The sequence below is a fragment of the Eurosta solidaginis genome, chromosome 5 (genome assembly GCF_040869045.1).
Source record: "Eurosta solidaginis isolate ZX-2024a chromosome 5, ASM4086904v1, whole genome shotgun sequence".
Taxonomy (NCBI): domain Eukaryota; kingdom Metazoa; phylum Arthropoda; class Insecta; order Diptera; family Tephritidae; genus Eurosta; species Eurosta solidaginis.
This window is the reverse complement of record NC_090323.1, coordinates 122,595,528-122,610,893: the sequence shown is the minus strand read 5'-3', so window position 1 is coordinate 122,610,893 and position 15,366 is coordinate 122,595,528. Positions and strand designations below refer to the sequence as shown.

The following is a 15,366-nucleotide window of genomic DNA, read 5'->3' as shown; positions in this document are numbered from 1 at the left end:
CAAGCAGCAGAATTTAAATGTAGATGCAATTCCATTACATTGCCAATTACTTTCTTGTGTAATAGGAAATAGTAATCAATTCCTTTTATAGGAAAGCAATTGGTTACATTTCAATTCCTTACAAAAATACCATAAGTACTTTCGTTTTTTTTTGTAATTGAAAAAAAGTTAAATATATACATATATTTTGTGCACTCGTAATTTTTGTCCCAATACTTTCGAAAAGAGTAGCAAGCAGCAGGATAAGAACTGTGAGTTGTAGCGGAGCGAGAGCAATAAAAAACTATGGATTATTTCGTGGTCAATTCGAAGTCACTTAGGGATGGTCTTCGAGACTATTTCGTAATAGTACCGAAAATTATTCCGAAGTGAGCCCCAAATTGCCATGGGAGGACAAAGAGATAGGCCCCAAATCGTCCCGAAATGATTCTCAAATTACATATAAGTAATCCTGACATAAGCCGGAAATATCAATAAATAATTCATAATACCATTCAGAAATGGCTCTTAATCAATCCCGAAATTACACATAACCGACATTGCAATTACCCCGAAATAGCCAAAAAAGATTCCAACTGACCACGCCAATTAAGTAAGTAAGTTAAACACCATCTTACTTCCCAATTGTCTATACAATCCAAAGTACCACTTCTTGGAAAGAGCCATTGGTCCTAGGACTTTTCTGTTAGTGCACGACGATAATCAAATTAACTAATACGTGGTAAACTTACTAACGATCGGATTTTTATGAGGTGCCAAATACTGGGGATAAACCATGAAAAAAGCAGCTTTTGACAGTGCGGAAAGGAGTTGAATATATGCTGCTACGTTTGAATTACAGTTCGGTGCATTGCTACAAGGATTGGGAAGGATTTTTTCCGAGTTGTCCGAAAACAAACTCAGGTAAGGAGAAGATTAGTTCTCTCGTACGATTTTATTAACCCGACTCCTGAGAGGATACTTTAAAGCAGCAAATACAAACAGGGATTGTTTAATCGTACTGTGGCGAATATTGGCAGTCGATACGCCACTATGTCACTAGTAACAAATGCTAGACAACATTAACAGGAATGCATATACAAACATACATAGAAGAAATAAAAATATAAAAGTGGAGCGGATATTACTTGAATTGGAAAGTTGGAGGAAAAGGAGTCAACTTATCAATATATAGTCAATTAATTGCGCCCCACCTTTACATATATTTTTATTTCTCATAAATATTTTTACAATTTCAATGTCAAGATTTCAAAATCAATGTTCAGCAAAAATATGTCTTTATATAAGGATGCCCCGGGCAAAGCAACATCAAAAATTTTAGAAATAAGGTTTTTCAATTAGAAGAAAATTTTTCTAAGCGGGGTCGCCCCTCGGCAGTGTTTGGCAAGCGCTCCGGGTGTATTTCTGCCATGAAGAGCTCTCAGTGAAAACTCATCTGCCTTGCAGATGCCGTTCGGAGTCGGCATAAAATCATGTAGGTCCCGTCCGGCCAATTTGTAGGGAAAATCAAGGGCAGCACGACGCACATTGGAAAAGAAGCTCGGCCTTAGATCTCTTCGGAGGTTATCACGCCTTTCATTTATTTTTTTATTTTATTGCTATGCCGTCTGCTGATTTGGATGGTTTAGCATGATCGATGGTATCTTCAACCTCTTTGGCGGTGATGGTAATAGGGGACGCGCTGTGTGGATGCTTGTGTGCGTGTCTGATGGCCCGCCGTCTAGCTCTGTGAACCATGAAGTGTATAATGTACTGGCGACAAAAAGCGCTCGCGCATTTCTTCGCATCCGACAGCACTTTATCGCCAAAGGCGATGGATATGGTGTCGTTGTGCTCAATCGAATTTGAAAGGGACTTTACGGTAGACCGTACATTTACACCGTCAGAGAGATTAGAATTCTTTACCTTCTCCTTCCATTTTGCCCGCTTGTGTTTATCCACAAGCTGTCTGATGCTTTGTTTTATGTCCGTTATTTGGGGGGAGCCGGTGCTGTCTTATAAGGTCACGCTCTTTCGCTAAAGCTGCGGCCGGATTTTTCCAATGGGAAAAAAACGAACCGTCCCCGATTCAGTGACCTTGCGGAAAACAAGCTCCATTAAATGGGCATCAGTCCAGATCGGGAGGGCAGAAAAGCGATTGTCAGTATATTTTTGTAATCTTCCCAATTTCCTATTTTGAAGTTTATAAAAGGGAATTTTTCAGAAGCGATAAATTCGGCTGATCGCTCGAGCGAAAGAAGTATGGGTAGGTGGTCGGATATCAATGTTTCCATCGGCTGCTAGTTGCGCTTAGGATGGAGATATCTTGCGAAGTTTGAAAGCTACCTACAATATGTGTGGGGGCGTCCGCGTGTATCGTGCAGAACGCCGTTTCATCTATATGGTCAGCCAACATCTCACCTATGCTGTCCGCCTGTACATCAGAGTTCCACAAATCACGGTTGGCATTTAAATCGCCAAGGATAATGCGAATTTCGCCAGTGAGTAGTGCGCTGATATCAGAGCAGTATTCGCTGGGGCAACAGTTCACAGGAGAGATGTAGATGTTGATGAATGCTAAATTTGCATCGCCTGACCGGACAGATATGCCATGACGTTCCAGGACACTGCCCCTACAGCCGATGTCAGGATCAAATAGATTATACTGCACTGAGTGGTGGTACATTTCCGCTCTCGCTATCTTTTCTATGGACGTTGTACGAAGAGTGCAGACTACGGGACGCCCTTGAGCAAGGTGCCATACAAAATTTTTAAAAATTACTATTGCTACGAACCGGGATCAGGTACTGGCCCCGGATTGCGTTCGATGAGGGGAACATGGAGAAATCTCGCTGCGAGAATCTGCTGGGAGGATGACAATTTGTGGGACTACATGGAATTGAGGGGAAAAAATCCCGAGTCGCTCCGGTACATAAAACCGGCTGCTTTGGAAAGCGTATCCGCTTTCACATTTCCATCTGCTCCCCCATGCTCAGATAACCAATTTATATGCATATTTCTTCCTATCCCGACTCTCCAGGATTTGCTAACACTCTAACACCTTTTAAGATGTTGTGTGATGATAAATTTATTTCCTCCAGTGTTTCAGCTGCTTTAGGGGCCCCTATATATAGCTATATAGCTTTGTTTTTGATCCACAACAAAAAAAAAAAAAACATACTTGACGCGATTTACCCCCGAGGAGATTTAGGCCGAGTTTCTCTTACAATTCGAGTCGTGGTCCTCTTTATTTTTCCTACAAATTTGCGGGACGGGACTTTCATGTTATATGCCGACTCCGGACTGCAGCTGCAAGGCAGGTGAATTTTCACTGAGAAGTTTTTCATGGCAGAAATACACTTGCAGTGTTTGCCAAACCTCTGTCGAGGGGCGACGCCACGTTTAAAACTTTTTATTTATGTACAACTAAGGCTTATCAACCTTAACAGAGCTAACGAAGTTGATTCTATCATTAAAAAGAGAGGACTGTAGACTCGTGACGTGTATTCTGACTGGACATTGCCTTCTGGTGTCACATGCCTTTAAATAAGGCTTGGTCAGTGATAGCAGATGTAGGAAGTGCGGGGTGGAGGAGGAAACGATCGAGCACGTTTGTGCTCGTGCCCTGCGCCTGCCAGGCAGAGGCTCCAGTTATTAAGAGTGATACAGCTGTCAGATCTAGAAGCAGCAAGTGGCTTAAATCCTAGAAAGCTTCTAGTATTTGCTAAGAGGACGGAGTTATTTTATAACATAGGTCCTGGTTTTTGATAAGGTTTTTCAGTTTGGTCGTTAAAATAAACTTCTGGTAACACTACAGACCCATTCAGTCTATGTGAGGTCCTCATGGACCGGTCAGTTCAACCTAGCCTAAGATTTGTCAGAACACAGAAATGTCCTTGTTGTCAAGCGGAATGAATGCATATAATTTGGCTCTACTAGATTTGACATGATGCGACACATACGTACATACGTAGAATTCGCTGCGTTATTTAACTTCGGGCGTAGGTTTATAGGTATGTATGGACGTATGTATGTATTTTCATTGTATATATGCATGTAGATATTTATGCGTGTTGCCAAGTTAATGCAACATAAATGGTTAAGATGCATACATATGTATCTATCGAAAAATACTCTTTCGTTACAAATTATAAACAAAAGCTCTATATTTTGGTATATTTGTATGTATATGCTAATGTCTGTGCACTAAGGAGACTTAATTCTCCAATATATTGTAACGAATCTGCCGCAAATCCTCTTATTTGCAGTCCTCTGCTAAGTTCGAATCACTAAACTGTTGAATAAATAACTCCAATATTGAATGATGGAAAAATGGCCTTTATTAAGTACTTCACAATAATACTTATACTTTGCTACTCGCTGGCTTAATAACCAAACTGATTGATAACTCAAATGAAACTCTACTATTGGCCGCCAGATCGCGTGCTTAATCAAACTGATTGATAGCTCAACTCAAACTGAATTACTTCTTACTCACCTGCCCCGCTTTTATAGTTTACGCTGCATACTTCTAGGCTCTTCGATTTTCAGAACTTACTAGTTATTTCGGCTACAAAATCGCCAGCCACAACTACGTGCAAAAATTATTGCCCTCTCTTGTGACAACTGAGATAAGATATATGCATGCCTTTGTGCATTGCCGCTCCGCTGCTCGTATACGTACATATGTGTAGACGCAATTATTTATTCGTTTATGTAGATACATAATGATTGAATTATTGATGTGAATGTTTGTAGTTTACAGTCTCTCGCGCATACATAGGCGCATAAGTAAATGCATCTGTGTGTGACATCTCTTTCGGCTGCCTTATATATGTGTATACATGATTTGATTATTGACGTAAATACTGCTTGGCATGGCCTTAGCATCGCCTTAGTGATGGTACAGCTCAGCGATGCCAATATCCGTGACACTGCCCTCCACCTAAGTCTGATCGTCCCGATCAGACAAATTTCTCGATCTAAACGCTGCTAATCTCTCCAAATGAACCACTTTCATTTTGGTTCGTGGTTTGTATGCGGTACACTACATCGTTGATCCGTTTTACAACTTTGTATGGGCCTTCCCAGTTACACTGCAATTTCGGGGACAAACCTTTTTTTCGTTGTGGGTTGTATAGCAGCACCAAATCTCCTTCCTGAAACCCTTCCGCATTAATTGCTTTATCGTACCTCGCTTTCATCTTGTCACTCATAATCTTTGCTCGTTGCCTTACCAGATCGTGTATCTCTCTCAGCTCTTCTTCTAAGACATCAGTGGATTTCTTGACATTCCTCTCCGCATCGGCATCTATCCCATACTTCAAATCAGCTTGCAGTCGAAGGTCATTGCCAAAAATTACCTTTGCGGGAGTTTGGCCCGTTGTGTCATGTACTGCCGATCGGTAGGCCATCAAGAATAATGATATGTGTGTATCCCAGTCCTTATGGTACTTGTCGACTACTTTCCTTAAATGCTCCTCCAATGTTCTATTGAAACGTTCCACCATACCATCGGACTGAGGATGCAATGCAGTTGTCCGTGTTTTTCGAATGCCCAAGTTCTTGCACAGTTCTTGGAACACAGCTGATTCAAAATTCCTGCCTTGGTCAGAATGTAACTCCATTGGTATACCATACCTTGCAACCCATTCGTTTATAACCACTTCTGCTACTGTTTCTGCTTCTTCGTTTGGGATTGGGTATACCTCTGGCCATTTACTGAAATAATCCATAACCACCAGTACGTATTTGTTTCCGCGGTTGCTAGTAGGAAATGGACCTGCGATATCCATGGCGATCCTTTCAAATGGTGCACCTGAAATATACTGCTTCATCTGGCCACGACTTCGGGTTTTGGGCACTTTCGCTCTGTTGCATACCTCGCAATTGGCAATCCACTCGGTGACCGACTGACGGCAACCAACCCAATAGAATCTCTGCTTAATTTTCTCGAGTGTCTTCGTGATTCCAAGATGGCCTCCACTTGGACCATTGTGCAACTCGCTGAGCACGTCAGGAATCCTCCTTCTGGGAACAACTATCAGTTTCTTCTTGCATTGACCATCCTCACTCTCCCATACTCGATGCAAGCAACCGGATATCAATCCCAAACTGTTCCACTGTTCCCAATATGACTTCGCAATGGGACTCTCTGCTGACATATCCTCTCTGCTTGGTCTTTCGTTTCGTTCGAGCCCTTGCATAACATGTGACAGATCTGTATCTTCTAGCTGAAACTTTCTTAGTTGTTCCTTGTCCCATTCATCCGTACACGTTATAGTCATTAGCCGGACATCTATAATGTCTTCTTTAGCCTCGGCCTTTGAACAGTGCTTGCATTCCAAACTACATGGTCTTCGTGACATTGCATCAGCATTTCCATGGGTACTACCTTTTCGATGCTCAATGGAAAAGTCATAGCTTTGTAGTCGCTCGATCCACCATGCCAATTGTCCTTCCGGATTACGGAACTGCAGAAGCCATTTAAACGCTGCGTGATCTGTCCTGACACGGAATCGCTGGCCGTAGAGGTATTTGTGAAAATGTTTAATGCACTCTACCAATGCCAACAGCTCTCTCCGCGTAACACAGTAGTTCCTCTCTGGTTTTCCAATCGAACGGCTGTAATATGCAACTACCTTCTCCTGTCCATCGACCAGTTGTGATAAAACGCCTCCTATAGCATATCCACTTGCATCTGTATCTAGAATAAATGTTGCTCCTGGAATCGGATATGCTAACATTGGGGCAGTGCACAAACGCTCCTTCAATGTTTGGAAAGCCACTTCTTGCTCCTTCTTCCATTCAAAAGCTTTGTTTTTTCTTGTAAGCTCATGGAGGCTATGGGCTACGCTGGAAAAATTTGGTACAAATCGGCGGTAATATGTGCACAGCCCAAGAAAACTTCTCAATTCATGTAGGTTCTGTGGTCTTGGCCAATCCTGTACAGCCTCTATTTTTTCGTTCGCAGTGCAGATGCCCTCTGTCGTTACCTTGTGACCCAAATAATTGACTTCCTTTTTAAACAGCGCACACTTTTTGGGACTTAACTTCAGACCAGCGCCAGCTATTCTCTGGAAAACTTCCTCTAAGTTCTTAAGATGTTCATCAAAGTTCTTGCCCAATACTATGATGTCGTCCAGGTACACCAAGCATGTTTTCCAATGTAGTCCTTTCAGTACCTGGTCCATGAGTCTCTCAAAAGTAGCTGGTGCATTACAAAGTCCAAAAGGCATCACTGTAAATTGCCAAAGACCATCACCGACACTGAAGGCTGTTTTCTCTTTATCTTCTTCCTTCACATCCACTTGCCAGTAGCCGCTTTTCAAGTTCAGCGTGGAAAACCATTTCGTACCAGATAGCGAGTCCAGAGTGTCGTCAATTCTTGGCAATGGGTAGCTATCCTTTTTCGTTACGTCATTCAACTTCCGGTAGTCCACGCAAAACCTCATTTTTCCATCCTTCTTTTTTACAAGTACTACCGGTGAGCTCCATGGACTAGCTGATGGTTCGATGACGCCGTTGTCGCTCATTTCTTGAATGATTTGACTCACAACTTCCCGCTTCGCCAGTGGAACACTACGTGGAGCTTGACGGATCGGCCTCGCATCTCCAGTGTCAATTTGATGTTTCACAACGTTGGTGCGGCCTGGTTTAGAATCATCCTGGTCAAATATGTTCGCGTACTTTAGGAGCAGTTGTTTTGCCTTACTCTGATATGCTTCCTTTAGCCCCTGTGTCCTTGCCGTGATGTCATTTGAAAGATCAGTATTACTAGCTGAAACGTGTTCCTGGAGCTGTTCACAGTTAATAACTACTTCAGGCTCTTGGCATCTTCCCAAAATAGCTCCTTTAGTCAGTTTGAGTGGTGACTTGAACTCATTGAGTACTCTTACCGGAATACGTCCATCTTGTTTTGTCATAGCCAGGGTTTTTCCTACAAGTATGTTTAGTGCTGATTTGTTTGCTGCTTCGACAACCCACAATTTGTTTGTCCCACAATCTCCATCAACCTTTGCCCAGATGACTGCTTCAGATTTTGGTGGTATTCGCTGACTCTCTTCCACCAGCACTCGTTTACTGCTGTAGCCTCTCTCGTAGCCGAAATTAAGTGGCACATCCATGTTCTTATATCGCATCGTCTTGCTTTGCATATCGATCTTGATGCCTTGGTTGATTAAGAAGTCCACTCCAATTATGATTTCATCAACAATACCTGTCACTATAAAATTGTGAAGTACCGAGACGTTCCCAATTGCTACTTCACATTCTACTTCTCCAATTACCTGGGTGTCCTCTCCCGTGGCTGTACGTAATCTTGCTCCAAGCAATGGTCTTATCTTCTTGTTGACTAAATCTGATCGAATGATGGAATGGGATGCACCCGTATCTACAGTCAGTAAACGTTCCTTTCCATCCACATGTCCTCCGACAGTAAGATTGCTTGACCTTCTTCCAATTTGCGAGATAGATATTATGGGGCATTCAATTGAGGGAGCCAGCTGTCGCCCCTTGCGGCTGACTCGCTTTAGTTTAACGATTGAGTGGATTTGGAGATTTGCTCGTCTCCTTCAGCTCTGCGTTTACGGCCACCCACATTGTTGGAACTATTGGAATTGCTACTGCAATGACGTGCAATGTGACCTGGGTTACCGCACTTGAAACATTTCATAACTCCGGCATTTTTCTGTTGTGATCCCTTCAGAGCTTCCAAAATTGTATCTACCCACTCCGGCCTTTCTACTTCCACACGATGAGCTTTGTATGCTGGTTTACTCAATAATGACGCCGTTTCCTGAGTCAATGCATGGGATACCGTTTCAGAAAATGTTTGCTTTGGATTCGCGTATGTGGCTCGCTTCGTTTCGACGTACCTTATGCCATTTATAAAGCTCTGAATCTTCACTCTTTCCGTGTATCCCACGGGTGCATCCGCATTTGCAAGATGAGCCAATCTTTCAATGTCCGAAGCAAACTCCTGCAAAGTCTCGTTAGCTTTTTGGTGGCGGTTTTGCAGTTCTATTTGAAATATCTGTTTCCTGTGTTCGCTTCCGTATCGCCGTTCTACAGCAGCCATCAATGCGTCATAACTGTTCCGTTCGTACTCTGGAATAGTCTGTAAGATTTCGGCAGCTGGTCCTTTCAATGCTACGAAGAGTGCGGCAACTTTATCTTCCACATTCCAGTTGTTCACTGCTGCGGTCTTCTCAAACTGTAGCTTAAAGACCTGGAAAGGAACAGAACCGTCAAAGGATGGTGTTTTTACCTTTGAATTACTAGTTGAAACTGCTGGGCGATTTAGTTGCAACTGCTCGATACGTCCTCTCAAAGCATCCACCTCGGCCTCGATTTTTTCTTCAAACTGTAAAATTTTTGTATCTTGCGCCTCCAACTTCAAGGAAATACGTCCTTCTTGCCCTTCCAGTTGAGCAGAGATCTGCGATGATATCTGTGCTGAAATTTGAGCCGACATTTCGGATATCCGTGCCTCTTGTGCTTCAATCTTCGCTGTTATACGGTTCTCCTGCGATTCCAGCTGAGATGACATTTGCGACGACATTTCGGATATACGCGTTTCTTGTGCTTCCATCTTCGATGTAATCTGTGTCGACATTTCTGACATATGCGTTTCTTGTGCTTCCATCTTCGATGTAATCTGTGTCGACATTTCTGACATACGCGTTTCTTGTGCTTCAATCTTTGATGTTATACGTGTCTCTTGAGATTCCATCTGTGATGACATTGTCGATGTTTGAGCAGATATTGCAGCCAATATCATGTTCAGGTCTGTGTTCGCCATTGTCTGCGGTGTTTCTTCCATTTTTGTTATTTCCTCGCCATCAAGATGAAAGTCATACTCTTCCACATCAATTCCTTCTGCTTCCATTGCCTCTCGTAGCCGTGCCTGAAGTTCAAGTTTAACGCCGCTTGTATTCAATCCACGGCTCTCCAACTCCTTCTTTAGTTGCCGGATCTTCAATTCACTGAACTTTGCCATGTCCTTGTTGTCCTCTGGAATTTATTCAACAATTCCTCTTCTGACACCAATTGTAACGAATCTGCTGCAAATCCTCTTATTTGCAATCCTCTGCTAAGTTCGAATCACTAAACTGTTGAATAAATAACTCCAATATTGAATGATGGAAAAATGGCCTTTATTAAGTACTTCACAATAACACTTATACTTTACTACTCGCTGGCTTAATAACCAAACTGATTGATAACTCAAATGAAACTCTACTATTGGCCGCCAGATCGCGTGCTTAATCAAACTGATTGATAGCTCAACTCAAACTGAATTACTTCTTACTCGCCTGCCCCGCTTTTATAGTTTACGCTGCATACTTCTAGGCTCTTCGATTTCCAGAACTTACTAGTTATTTCGGCTACAAAATCGCCAGCCACAACTACGTGCAAAAATTATTGCCCTCTCTTGTGACAACTGAGATAAGATATATGCATGTGTTTGTGCATTGTCGCTCCGCTGCTCGTATTTGTACATATGTGTAGACGCAATTATTTATTCGTTTATGTAGATACATAATGATTGAATTATTGATGTGAATGTTTGTAGTTTACAGTCTCTCGCGCATACATAGGCGCATAAGTAAATGCATCTGTGTGTGACATCTCTTTCGGCTGCCTTATATATGTGTATACATGATTTGATTATTGACGTAAATACTGCTTGGCATGGCCTTAGCATCGCCTTAGTGATGGTACAGCTCAGCGATGTCAATATCCGTGACAATATTTTATATGCTAATTTGTGTGCTGATCGTAAAGACAAAATGACTGAGTATTAATTCTTTATATTTTTTTATGGTAGCCCTAAATGTGTTTTTCACAAATTTTCTTATTGAAATTTGTTCGTAATTTGTATAAGCTCTGCTCATAGCGAATTACTTTTATCATCACAAAAGTGTTATTTTTTAAACACAAATAAATAGCCCTAACGAAATGATTATAAGTTATCAATGTTTTTCTAAATAAAGTTTAAATTATCGCGTACATTTATCAAAATAGTTGCAAATGTGCTCAGAGAGCTTTTCTGAAAGGAAAGAAAAGAAAGGGAGGTGAAGAAGAAGAAAGCAAAGGAAAGAAAGAAAAGAAACTGAGAAACAGATAGAGTTAGATGAAGATATACAGATAGAGATGAATGGAGCGGAGGAGTAAGGAGAGGGAGGTGGAGAGAAAAGAAGGGTGGGAAAAGCGGAGGGGGAGAAAGAGGCCCAGAAGGAGAGAAAGGCAGAGAGATTAGTGAATAAAAGGATAGAGAAAGTGGGGAGAGAATGGGAAGGAGAGTAAGAATAAAAACTTCCTAAAAGTAATGTAGATAGATCAAAGTTAGGGTAGAACAAAGTCTGCCGGGTCTGTTAGTCCATAATATAAAAATTAGTAGCTGCTAAGCGCAAAACTCGAAATCGATTTGACCGATTTATTTAGTTTTTTATAATATTCCTTGAAGTACGAGGATGATTCTTACGGAGAGAAAAATTTTCTCCAAGAAGTGGACAATTCGAACGATTTCTATTCACGGTTCGATTTGCCTGAAATTTAGTATATAGGTAGACCTTTCTCTAGATTAGTCTTAACGAAACTTTTTTCCGGAAAGTGGAGCGGAGGTTCGTTCGATTTGCCTGAAATTTCGTATATAGGTAACCCTTTGCCTAGAGTCGAATTCACGATACTTCGGGCCAGGGACCGATATATTGGAACAAGTTCTGTTCGTATTTCGATTTGCTTGAAATTTGGTATATAGGTAGCCCTTTGCCTAGATTAGGAATTACGTTTCTTTTTTTCGGGAAGTGGACCAAGGACCGATCTATTCAAACAAATTCTATTAATAGCTTTATTTGCCTAAAATTTGGTATATTGGTAGACCTTTGCCTAGATTAGTATTTACGAAACTTTTTTTCTGGAAATGGACCACGGACCGACTGGGAGTGGGATTGGGACTGGAACTAGAAGTGTAACTAGGACTGGAACTGGGATTGAAAGTGGGACTGGGATTGGAACTGGGACTAGAACTTGTGGGGGTGAGGTAAGAGTTAAAAAATTCTTGAGAGATATGCAGATAAACCAAGGTTAGGGAAGAACGTCTGGGGGGGGGGGGGGGGTCTGCTAGTTATACAAATAAAGAGATAAAAATAAAAATTAATTTAAGGCGCGATAATCTTATTATTTGAACACTTCTTCTTAAGGTTAAATATTTGTTTCAAAAAACTAACTTTAATTATTTTAACCCAAGCAAATTTACAAAATGACAATGTTTTTTCTTGTTTAAATATTTGGTTAAAATATCGGCAACATTTTCATTGGTAGAAATATACTTTAAATCAATTTCATTATTTTCCTCTTTTTCACGAATGAAATGGTACTTAATATCTATGTGCTTGTTCCGTTTATGATGAACTGGATTACGTGCTATATGCTGCGCACTGACATTGTCACCATAGAGAACCATTGGAGCTATATTCGACCAACCTATTTCATTTAATAATCTTTGGAAACCGCTTCCTTCGTTGCTGTTGCTAGAGCCACATACTCGGCTTCAGTGCTGCTTAAAGCTGTTACATTTTGTTTTGTTGAAGCCCATGAAAATGCACTGCTTCCCAAATAGAACGCATAACCCGAATATGACTTTCTGTCGTATGGATCGTTAGCCCAATCTGCGAACCCTTTCACATATTCACAGTCTTACGACATACAATACTTAAATTGATTGTAGCCGAAAGATAACGCAATACGTGTTTAGCCGCTGTTCGTGTTCTTTATATGGATCAGTATTACGCCTAGAAAGCTTACTAATAGCGTGTAAAATATCTGAGCGACTCAAGATTGCTAAATACATCACAGAACCTATTAAAGATTGGTATTCAGTGACATTTACCTTAACACATTTTTCGTCTCTGCATCCAACTTGAAAACCTGGATCAAGTGGTATTGCAACTTCTCTACACTCCTGCATTCCTTATGTTTGAAGCACAGATTTAATGTACTTCTTCTGATTTAGATAAATTGTACCTATTTCCCATTGTCGCTGAATTTCTAAGCCAAGAAAATACCTTACAGCACGGCCATCATGCATTTGAAATTTCGACGCTATCTTCATTTTAATTGCCGATATTTCGATCTCACTGGAACAAACTATGAGTAAATCATCCACGTAGACTGCTACCTAACAAAACTGTTGTTTGTCATTTCTCACATATAAACACGGTTCATATTTGCATTTTTTGAAGCCAATATCGTTTAAAACTGCATCCGAAGTACTATTCCATACACGACCGGGCTGCTCTAATCCATAAATCGCTTTCTGAAGTTTCAAAGCTTTGTTAGGACACTCTTTGCTGATGACACCCTTTGGTTGTTTCATATAAACATCTTCGTATAGCTTCACATTTAGATATGCGTTAGATATGTCCACCTGGTGCATAAACATCTGTTTTTCCGCAGCTATCGCAAAAAGCATGCGTATAGTTTCATACCGCATTACTGGAGAGAATGTCTCCCAGTAGTTGACTCCCAGTTGTTGCCCACAACCTTTAGCAACTAACCATGATTTGAATCTCTCGACCTCACCGTGCTCGTCTCTTTTTATTCGAAAAATCCATTTCGACCCCATTACTTTTTGTCCCTTTGGCAAATCAACCATAGTCTACGTATTGTTTGCTATAAGCGCGTCGTACTCTAATTGCATGAAACTTCGCCATTCATCAGCATATTGACCATTTAATGCTTCTTCAGGAGTTTCTGGTGTCTCGCTGTCTTCTAAACCATTTATATTATCAAGTGTTTGATACTGCTTCCTTGGTCTGCCTCGTTGACCTGTATAAACATATGCTGGTCGTCCAGGTCCGCGTTTTTGTATTTGATGTGTTTGTATTTCTTGCTCATCACTTTCAGCTTCGTCAGGAGTTGCATACTATTCTTCTTCGCCGGAGTCACTTCTTACTACATGCTCGACTACTTCATCTGCTAATTGTTAATTTTCTTGAACTTCAGCAGATTTCAGACGTATAGTGTTTTTCGCAAAATCATCATTTACTATATCTGACAAGTCACTCTCTGACGTAGTACTTTCACAAAAATCGCCTTCTACAAATTTAACATCACGCCGCTCTAAAATTGCACGTTTTTGTCTGTCATATAAGCGATATGCTTTTGCTATTCAAAAATAAACAATATATACTCATGGCCTTTTGCTTCAAATTTCTTCTTACTTGTTTTATTAACTGCAAATGCTCTTGACCCGAAAATACGTAGATGTTTCACTGAAGGTTTGCGCTTTTTCCATATTTCAAATGGAGTAACTTGATTCAGTAGTAGGACATCTATTGCGCAAATTATAAACAAAAGCTATATTTTGGTATATTTGTATGTATATGCTAATGTCTGTGCACTAAGGAGACTTAATTCTCCAATATGTTTTATATGCTAATTTGTGTGGTGATCGTAAAGACAAAATGACTGAGTATTAATTCTTTATGTGTTTATGGTAGCCCTAAATGTGTTTTTCACGAATTTTCTTATTGAAATTTGTTCGTAATTTGTACAAGCTCTGCTCATAGCGAATTACTTTTATCATCACAAAAGTGTTATTTTTTAAACACAAATAAATAGCCCTAACGAAATGATTGCAAGTTATCAATGTTTTTCTAAATAAAGTTTAAATTATCGCGTACATTTATCAAAATAGTTGCAAAGGTGCTCAGAGAGCTTTTCTGAAAGGAAAGAAAAGAAAGGGAGGTAAAGAAGAAGAGAGGAAAGGAAAGAAAGAAAAGAAACTGAGAAACAGATAGAGTTAGATGAAGATATACAGATAGAGATGGATGGAGCGGAGGAGTAAGGAGAGAGAGGTAGTGGGAAAAGAAGGGAGGGAAAAGCGGAGGGGGAGAAAGAGGCCCAGAAGGAGAGAAAGGCAGAGAGATTAGTGAATAAAAGGATAGAGAAAATGGGGAGAGAATGGGAAGGAGAGTAAGAATAAAAACTTCCTAAAGTAATGTAGATAGATCAAAGTTAGGGTAGAACAAAGTCTGCCGGGTCTGATAGTCCATAATGTTACGAATATTAGCAAAACTAAGGAGTGCTGCCGTCTCTAAGCCGATGCTAAGCAGTGACGTGAATGCACATCAATAATTCAATGATTATGTATCTACATAAACGAAACAATAACTGCGTCTACATATATGTACCATGTACGTATACGAGCAGCGGAGAGTCAATGCACTAACACATGCATATATCTGAGATACTCCTATAAGTATGCAATGAGAAAAACTATAAAATTGTGCAATTGTAGTTACAGCTGAGAAGTTTGAGAGCTACGGGACTAGTAGATTCTGGAAGCGCCTAGAAGATGTATAAAATTGTGCAATTGTA

The 15,366-nt window shown here is 40.7% G+C and overlaps 1 protein-coding gene across 1 annotated transcript in view; it reads right to left on the bottom strand.

Moving 5' to 3' along the window:
- The window catches only part of LOC137233507 (uncharacterized), a 340,694-nt gene that overhangs the window by 118,739 nt on the left and 206,589 nt on the right, over positions 1 to 15,366 (bottom strand). The gene's annotated exons all lie outside the window — the stretch shown is intronic.